Genomic DNA, 9,627 nt, shown 5'->3' with positions numbered 1-9,627 from the left:
ACTGCCGAAAAGGGAGGGATATGCTTATTTTTACAGGAAAAATGCTGCTTTTATGCCAACAAGTCTGGAATCATCCAAGATAAGATTAAAAAACTCCAGGAAGATCTAGAAGAGAGAAGGCGAGAGCTCCAGGAGAGTCCACTCTGGACCGGTCTACATGGCTTTTTACCCTATCTCCTCCCCCTACTTGGCCCTGTCTCCGTGTTCCTCCTTGTCCTCACTGTCAGACCCTGTATATTCAATGTTTATGGGGTTTGTTCGCCAGAGAATAGAGGCAATCAACCTACACCAGTTGGAGATACATTATCAGAGATTAGCCCAGTCGGCCAATGAGCCATATGAACCTTCCCTCCAGGAACTCTGTCAAGAGGCCCTGCCCCTTGAGAGTCTCGAGTCTAATGATGGGTAAGATCCCTCCCAGGCTGATGAACCTAAGACAGGGGCCATGAAAGACTATCATGGTTTCCAGAGGACGGGCAATTTCAAAACCTGAGGAGGGACAACCTAAGACAGGACTTGAGACCCAGTCTTTCAGCTGAGCCCCATGTTACTCAATGATGGGTAAGATCTCCAGATGGAGACAACCTAAGATAGAAAACATGGCTGATATAAAAACAAAAGGGGGAGATGTCGGGGCTGCCTGAGTGCAGCCACACCCTGGGCCTATGAGTTCTGGAGCACTTCCATAGCCTGACCTAGAGTCGGCCCACATGTCCGGTCACTTTCGATTCTCGCCAAGATGGCTCCCGGCACAGGTAAAGGGGGAGGGATGGGAAAACTCATCGCCAACATAGGATTGGCTCCACCTGGTCCTGCCTCATTCCTGGCATACAGAGGGAGTGGCTCCTCAGCCCATAGGTCTGCGACACCAGAAGCAACTGTCACGGCTCAAACTTCCCACCATGAGACTTTGCCTTTAAATACCTGTCCCTGCTGCAATAAAGTGTGTTCCTGCTCTGACTCGGCACCCGGCTCTGTCTGTTCCTTTTGAGCCGCACACTCACCATCCTGCTCAGCCCTGAGGGGAGAAACGGATTATCAGCTGGCTCTGAGGATCTCTCTTTTTCCCTCCCCGAGTGTCGGAACCCGACACAGGCCAGCTGGGGCTAGGGAGACCCTGTCTTTAAAAAGACCAAAAAAAAAAAGAAAAAAAAAATATTTTAAAATACCTCAAAAACTAGCTTATTTTAAAAACACAATCAAAACTTAATTTCCCTGATAACTAAAAATTTCATGGTTTTCATAAATAAATTGACAAAAATAAAGCTGCTGGTTATAAATCACCAGGCAGCAACACACTTAATATACATAAATATTGATGAGTTCATCCAACATACTTAAAAATAAACTAAAAATTGGAGTATAAAAATAAAACTAATACTCATCCTCTTGTTGGGAGCTGACTATTCAGGGTTGCCAGGTACATGGTTTTCTCTTACTAGTTCTGCCAGGAAGGTGCTGCGGATTCAAATACATATGATTAATGAAATTGCAATTACAAATGATTAATGAGACTTAGAGGTTCAAGGGAACTTGCGGTTCTGTGTAAATGTTCTGTAGTAAGGTTTCCTGCTTTGAGACAAGGTATAAAAAGCATTGTAATTCTGCAATAAACTGCCTGCTGGCCATCAGCCGTCAGGTCCTCCTCAGCCCAGCTGTTTCTGTGTCTTTTTTCCTTCATCCTCTACCCTCCCACTCAGGTTCTAGGACCCCGGAAGCTGCGCTGTGGCACTTCTGAATCTGCATGGTCAATCTTCAGTCAAGTTGATTACCAAGTTTTTTTCTATGATGTCCTTCAAAAAGAGCTGTTCTGCAGTCACATTGTGATACACATTCTTATTCATCAAAGACATTGTGGCAATCCCATAATAATGCAAAGGACTCTTGATGTCAGAAAAGTTGTAACTAAAACCAGCTAGGTGAACTTCATGGCATATGTGAAATGCCAACGAGATGGCAATAATTCCTGTTGTGAGGTATTTGGGTTTCCGAGTTTTGGAAAATACTTTTGGAAAATGAAGCAGTTCGTAAGCTGCTGCCCTGATAATGTAAGGATTTAATATTCTTATTTGGTATGGTTTATAGATCAAATTTAAGGCTGGCTTCTTCCAAAAATCTCTAGTGTTTATTTTTCTTTCATCCAACAGTTCACACAGCCACCATAAGTCAAACAGCTTAAAAGCAACAAAAACTGCTGAAGTGCTGGGATCACTGTGACTGGGATCTGTAAAAGCAGACTCTGGATAAAAAAGTCTGAAGGTTGTCCTCCCAACTTCCTCTTCGTGTCCTAAAACAGGACCGTCATTCATTCTTATTATTACATCATAGGAGTCGATTTTTTTCTCCTAATGTCTTATTTCTCAGGACTGCTCCATTACCAACCACCACACACTTTTTACATGGTACACTGTCAGACTCATCAAAGAGATCACAAGTTTTGAAAGAGTATATTCAAAGTATGACTCTGATATCTTTACCCCATAGGGCAAATAAAACTTAGTGTTGCCATATATGGAAGCCATTTTTCGAAAATCAGGTGCACACAGAAACGGGTAAAACTGAGGAAACCTCAGGAGAGAAGCAAAGGCTGGCTTTGAGCAAGACTTGTTTCTCTGCTTCGCTGTCACAGGAGGCCCCAGTAGGCATTTGTTCCCCACAAGATGGAGAGCAGCACCTAACAGAGAAAGGCCGCACTCAAGCACATGACGACGTGATACCCTCTCATAGCTGGCCGGCCTGCATCCACTTTCAGGGTCTGTTTCCCGAAGCCCTCTCGCACGTGGAGATTGCTGAGGACTGATGGGAGGCCTCAGGAGGTGAAGCGTGGGAACCTTGCTTTTACAACAGTCCAACCCGAGGCTTGTGCTGCTTCTTCACTCACAAGTCGAGCCAGGCCAGGGCTGGCCCTCCGGCTGCCGCCTGCAGCATACAGTGCTTCCAGCGGAGGGAGGTGGCAGACACTGTGCATAGGGCACCACCTGCGCAGCGCCACCCGGGTCCGAGCCCACCCCCACTGCGTGCCCACCCGCGCTGCCCCGGCTCCGTTCTGGGTCCCGCCACGGGACACACCCACCCCTCCTTCACCCCCAGCCCCTCCCTGACTTGGGGGTCTCTCTGCTGATCAGATTCACTTTGAACAGGAGTCTCCTAAGGCTCGCAGTTCAGCTTCCCGCAGTGCGCTGCGGACTGTTAGCAGAAGGCACGGGGACCTTAGAGATTGGATGCAGGCCCCAGAGCAGAGGATCACTTGAGACATCTGGTCTACAAAGTTGAAGTAATATTTATCCAAAATAACTGACCTCCTCCTTCTCACTTCTCATAAAAATTCAAATTACACTTTGGGAATTAAGGAAGCCTCTTTCTGAGGTCACCGGTCAGCCGCATGCTAATGGAAACCCTCATGAGCTCACTGGACTTGGCCTGTCTCCAGGGCTCCGTCGTGGCAGTGTGTAAGGCCCTAGCTGGACTGAACAGGAACACTCCAAGGCTGGAGACTTACAAGCAGGCTGGTCCCCTGGGGCCAAGTGGGCTCCTGGGAAAGAAGCTGCTGGGCCCAGTGCAGTCTGCGGGACTCCTCATCTCCTGCAGTGTGGATCTGCCTCCTGCAGTGAAGATGCTAGTGGGACCAGGATTTCCAAGGTTCTTGATAATTCATTGATGGGCTTGTGTTTACTTTTCTTAACCATTCTCTGGGATTAAGAGATTAATGACCATTTTCTGAGGAGCTTACAAGAGACTCCACACGTGTTAACTCCCGGGAAACCAGCTGGTTCTATAATTCTGTTCAGCAGGTAACTAACTGTCCCCATGTCCCATGCTGCTCAGTAGGGTAAATTCTTGTTTGGAGCTATGCCCAAGAGTGACCAAGTGTGGTATGAGGAGAGAGAGTTAAGGGGGACAGAGACTAGAGTATAGCTTTCAATCAGTGGGAAATGCTATCTTGGTTGAAAACCTTGAATTCAAGAATCACAATAATTATTCTAATTTGTCCTTTTGCAGAAACTGGATTGAATTTGAGCATGAGTGTGAATGGATTGAAAAAATATAAATGTTGTGCACAAGGCCAAAGAAAAAGAACCATTTTGGGTGGGCTTACAGTTTTCTTTTACTATTTCCCACACAATGTTCCAAGACATTTGATTTTCTTTTACAACTTAGGAACTTGGAAAGAAAATATGCCTGGGGGGAAGAAAGAGGGCGAAGAAAGTGGGGAGGGGGCTACTACAATGGTGCTAAGCGAGGTGAGGCTTGGGAACAGCCGTGAAGGAAGCCAAGCCGGTGGTGCCAAAGCCCCTCCATGCCTGGCCCCCGACACCATCCTCCTCATCCTCTGTCTTCACACCCTAACCCCACACTGCCCCACTCCTGCCCAGGGTCCACTCTGGAACTCCTTAGGGAGCTCTCCACATGCAAGATTCTAAGCCTCTGAGATTTTTAAAGGAAAGCAGCTAATCTAATAAATAAATCATAATAATGAAGGTGTTCTCTAACCTCCTCAATAAGGAATCTAAAAATATAATTTTGTTTTTAAAAAAGGAGAGAAGAGGGTAGTAAAATTAACTGCTGGGATATGGAGCTTAAAATTTCATCACACATGTAAGAAACCAAATGTGTCTTTAGGTTAATCAAAATCATCAAACCCCACAGGACACCGTGGTGCATGCCTCTAATTATACCACTAAGGAAGCTGAAGGAGGAGGAGCAAGAATTTGAGGTCTTTTGCCTGAACTACATAGTGAGACCCTGTCCCTCCTAAACAACAACAAAACCCAAACAAACCCATGCCCACTCACTGAAGGCGGCACCAAGGTGCTTCCTTTCAGCCCTGAAGCTGTGAGGAGAGCTAAGGCCCAGAGAGAGTGTCCTTCCTGAGGCAGGCCCCATGTCTGACTGGGCTGTTGGCCCCAGGCCCTTTGTGTAACTGAAGGGCTCTAGGTGAGTCAGTCTGTTTAGAGGATCATATTCAAGGCCATTTGAATAAAGACTAGTCTAAAAGGAATGGACAAGGCTCAAGTTGTGGGAAGTTTTCTTGTCTTAGAACCAGGCAGCTCTGTGGGAATTATGAGCTATTCTCCTCACCCATCTGGCTAATTTAAAGGCAAATAACACCAAATAACTGCAGCTACTTTACATTTTTGCAGACTGATTTCCCTCATGATGTAATCTGATATGCATATATTGACAAGGAGAAAATATGTTGATGTTTTTACTAGCAGTCAAATATTTTCATCTTAACAGTCTGTCAGGCGAGTTATTCTGAGATACTACTTTGCCTGGCCTTTGCCTACAATAACCATCCAGGTGAGGGCCTTTCTGTCAGTCATTGCTATGAAGAGAACTGTGTATCAAGGCTGAGAATCTGCTGTGTCAGGGATCCTAGATAGGGGCTGAGACGGTGTTATGACTAAGCTCACAGCAGAGAGGACAGGAAAATGCAAGCAACCATCCAAAGATGCTGTTTTTCATAAGCTCAGTCATGCTCTGCCCCATTCTTTAACTGCTTGGTAGCCCTTTGGGCCCTGGTCTCTTTCTTCTATGAATCTTAGGATAGCATTGCTTCACAGTTCTACAACCTGTACTAGAGGCTATGGTGAGCCTTTACCTTCACCAGGCCCTACACGAGAGCACTCTGGCAGCTATTTCCTTCAACCAGCTTCTCTAAGCTGGTTCAAGGGCATTTGTGTCACAGACTGGCTTTATGATGTCAGTCAACCTCTGTGAATGCTCTTCTTCTTGCTGGGACAGTACTGGACAAATAATCCTGAAATGTCCCTCCAGAGTTCTGATTTCACCAAAGATACTCAAATTCTTGGTGGAGCAAGACTTCTATAGGGTCACCAGTTAACTAGCTTTTCCCCATGTCTTCTCTGAGTTTTTGTGTTTTCTCATTTACAGTATATTTTTGCTGCAAAATTAGCACTTTATTGTGATTGCTTTGCAATAATGCCTTTTGATATCCACCTATTTAAACTAACTTGCATACATACACATAGAAGCATATATGTGTACACATGAACACACACATGTGCACACAAATGTGCACACAATCTTGTCTTCAGGATGCTTTCTATATATCTAGCCTTAACCCAGCAGCAGAGATGAGTATTTGGCTCTCTCACACTTTATATAGCACTTAGTATATATCAGCTCAAAAGAAAAATGGAGAAAATAAACAAAAGAAAACACAAAAAACTAAAATATTCCACCCCCAGAAAGGATTTGTTAATATACCCGTTTTCAATGACATTGTAAAGTAATGTGACTTGACATAAGAGTTTAAGTGAAAGAAAAAAACTAAGCAAGTGGCCTGGCTGAACTCTAGGAGACACGTAAATGCAAGTATCTACCCCCATATTACTATTGGTTTTCTCTTGGACCAGGAGGCAGAAGGCAGTATTATTTTCCCACCTGTTCACATGTAACCCTAAAACTATCAGCTTCACCCTTCTGTCGTGTCTAGTTCTAGATCACACCCAGCACAATGTCTGGTATATAGTGGGTCCTCAATGAAGTTACTAAATGAATAAGATTAGACAAATCACTTAGCTATTCTGTCTCCCCATTTCTCTTGTAATAACTGTCCTCACTCCATAAGACTGTTAAAACAAACACAATTTGGGTCCCGCCCTCACCTCCCTCTGCTTCCCTGGGCTGCACAACCCACCAGCCTCTTTCCTGGACACTGGGGCTGACCTCTAGGCCGGGAACCACCACTGCTTCCTGATCCCCTGCATCCAGACAAACCCAGTTCCTTCTTGCAGTCCCCAGGAGCCCTCTGGGCCTGGTCCAGCCCTCACATCCCTCTGCTTCCCTGGGCCTGCACAACACACCGGACTCTCTCCTGGGTAAGTCCAGCAGGCCCTCTGTGACTTGAGTCCCACCTCTGCGCCTTGAGTCTCCCAGCCTCATTCATATCCACCTCATCTCTCCTCCTAGCCTGGGTACTGTCCTGTTCCTTGTCTTGGCACCCCAGACACGGGGGGAACCACTATTGCTTCCTGATCCTTTGCATCCAGACCAACCCACTTCCTTCTCATGGTCCCCAAGAGCCCTATGGGCCTGGTCTCACCCTCACCTCCCTCTGCTTCCCTGGGCTGCACAACCCACCAGTCCCTTTCCTGGACACCAGGGCTGACTTCTTGGCTTCCTGATCCTTTGCATCCAGACCAACCCAGTTCCTCCCTGCAGTCCCCAGGAGCCCTTGGGGCCTCTCCCCACCCCCATCTCCCTTTGCATCTCTGGGTGGCATGGCCACCAGCTGCGCGAGACCAGCATCTTTCCTGGGCCTTGTTCCCAGGTCAGTCCAACCCCCAAATTCCTGAGGACAACATCTTTCCTGGAGGGATCCAGATCTTAGGAGAAAGCCTGAGAGCATCTGATCCTCATCTGACTTGGGCCTCTGTGGGAATTCCTGAAGACAAAAGCAATCTGGCCACTCCAATATAAAATCAAAAGAGAGAACTGGAGGCTTAGAGGAACCAGCTTTTCATGCCCAAAAAGTAAACCACAAAGACACATAAAGTTGACAAAAAGAAGCAGACCTAAACTTGAAGGCTTGAGTCTCACACAAGAAAATAGTAACATGAAAAAAAAAATAACATATCCCCACCAAATACCAATAGTCCTCTAGAGGAGTACAATGAGAACCTCCTAGAGATAATGCAGGACATGGAACTCAAAAGAACAATTATAAACATGATAAAAGAATTCAGTGAATTTAAAGAACACACAAACAAAGAAATCAAAGACTACTCAGGCTGAAATGAAGAAGAAAGAGAAACAGTAAGCCAATTATAAATAACAGGAGAAAATGTCACCAATAGGATGAATGAAATAGAAAACAATATCAAGACAGTAAGATAAAGTGGATGAACTAGACCACTCAAGCAAAGATTATGAAAAATTTAAGAAAAAACAAGAATGGAATATGAAGAAATTGTGTGACACCATAAAAATACAAAACTTACAAATCATAGGCATCATACAGGAAGGAGAAGAATCCCAAGATAATGGCATGGACCAGATCTTCAACAGAATTGTGGAAGAAAATTTCCCAAAATTAAAGACATGCCCATACAAATACAAGAAGCATATAGAACACCAAACAGACAGGCAGAAAAGAAACTCTCCATGGCACATCTTAGTAAAAACACTAAACGTACAGAACAAAGAGACAATTCTGAAAGCTGCAAAAGAAAAACAACAAGTTACATAAAAAGGAAAACCCATTAGGATTAAAGCTGACTTTTCAGTGCAAACTATGAAAGCCAGAAGATACTGGACCAAACTATTCCCAGTTCTAAATGACCACAGATGCCAACCCAGATTACTATACCCAGGCAAAATGTCTATTAGAGTCGAAGTGGAAAGAGAAATCTTCCATGACATAAATAGGCTGAAGGAATTCATGACCATAAGACCAGCCCTTCAGAGAGTTCTGGAAGCAATACAAAGAGCTGAAGAAAGGAATGACTATATCCAAGGGGTTGCAGAAAGAAATTCAAGGAAGGTATAAATGTGGAAAAGCACAGCTATATCAAGAATGTGAACAGAAATAAAAATGACAGGATTCAACACCCATCTTTCATTAATAACTTTAAATATTAACAGACTGAACTCCCCATTCAAAAGACACAGACTAGGTGAATGGATTAAGAAACAAAACCCATGTTTTTGTTGTCTGCAAGAAACCCATCTCACTTTCAAGTAAAGGCACTATCTTAAAGTGAAAGGATGGGAAAAAAATATACCAAGAAAATGGTAAGAAGAAAAAAGCAGGCATTGCAATGCTAATATCTGACAAAATCAACTTTAAACTAAAACTAATCAGAAGAGATAAAGAGGGCCACTTCATTCTGATCAAAGGAACAATAAACCATGAAGGTATTACAATCATGAACATATATATTCACCAAATTCTGGTGCACCTAACTTCATAAAAACACTACAGGACTTTAAGACCCAGATTAATCCCAACTCATTAATAGTAGGGGACTTCCATACCCAAATGTGTGCATTAGATAGGCCAGTATGGCAGAGAGTTAACAAAGAGACATCTGAATTAAACAATACCATATATCAAATGGACCTAACAGATATCTACCGAGTATTCCACCCAAGCACCAAAGGATATACTTTCTATTCAGCGCCCCATGGAACCTTCTCCAAAATAGACCATATACTGGGGCACAAAACAAACCTCAACAACTACAAAAAGATTAAAGTAATTCCATGAATTCTATCAGACCGCAATGCAATAAAGCTTAAAATCAACACTGGAAGAAGCCTTAGTCATCACATGAACACAGAGAGATTAAACAACACACTCCTGAATGATGAATGGGTCAAAAGAGAAATTAAGAAAGAAATAAAAGTATTCCTGGAACAAAATGAAAAGGACAATACAACACAAAAAAACTTCTGGGACATGCTGAAAGCTGTCCTTAGAGGGAAGTATAGCTCTAAGTACCTACATTAAAAAATCGGAAAGAATATAAATAAATGACTTAACATTGCAACTCAAGATACTTGAAAAGCAACAATAAATGAAACTCAAACCCAGCAGACAAGAAGAAATAATAAAAATCAGAGCAGAAATTAATGAAATAGAAATGAAGAATACAAAGA

General features: G+C 43.8%; 1 protein-coding gene and 1 pseudogene across 1 annotated transcript in view; both read right to left on the bottom strand.

The window, feature by feature from the left end:
- The window catches only part of Niban1 (niban apoptosis regulator 1), a 196,214-nt gene that overhangs the window by 48,283 nt on the left and 138,304 nt on the right, over positions 1-9,627 (bottom strand). The gene's annotated exons all lie outside the window — the stretch shown is intronic.
- Positions 1,749-2,725, bottom strand: LOC103726662 (annotated as a pseudogene).

The sequence above is a fragment of the Nannospalax galili genome, unplaced genomic scaffold (genome assembly GCF_000622305.1).
Source record: "Nannospalax galili isolate Female #2095 unplaced genomic scaffold, S.galili_v1.0 scaffold227, whole genome shotgun sequence".
Classification (NCBI taxonomy): Eukaryota; Metazoa; Chordata; class Mammalia; order Rodentia; family Spalacidae; genus Nannospalax; species Nannospalax galili.
This window is presented reverse-complemented; position numbering and strand designations above follow the sequence as displayed.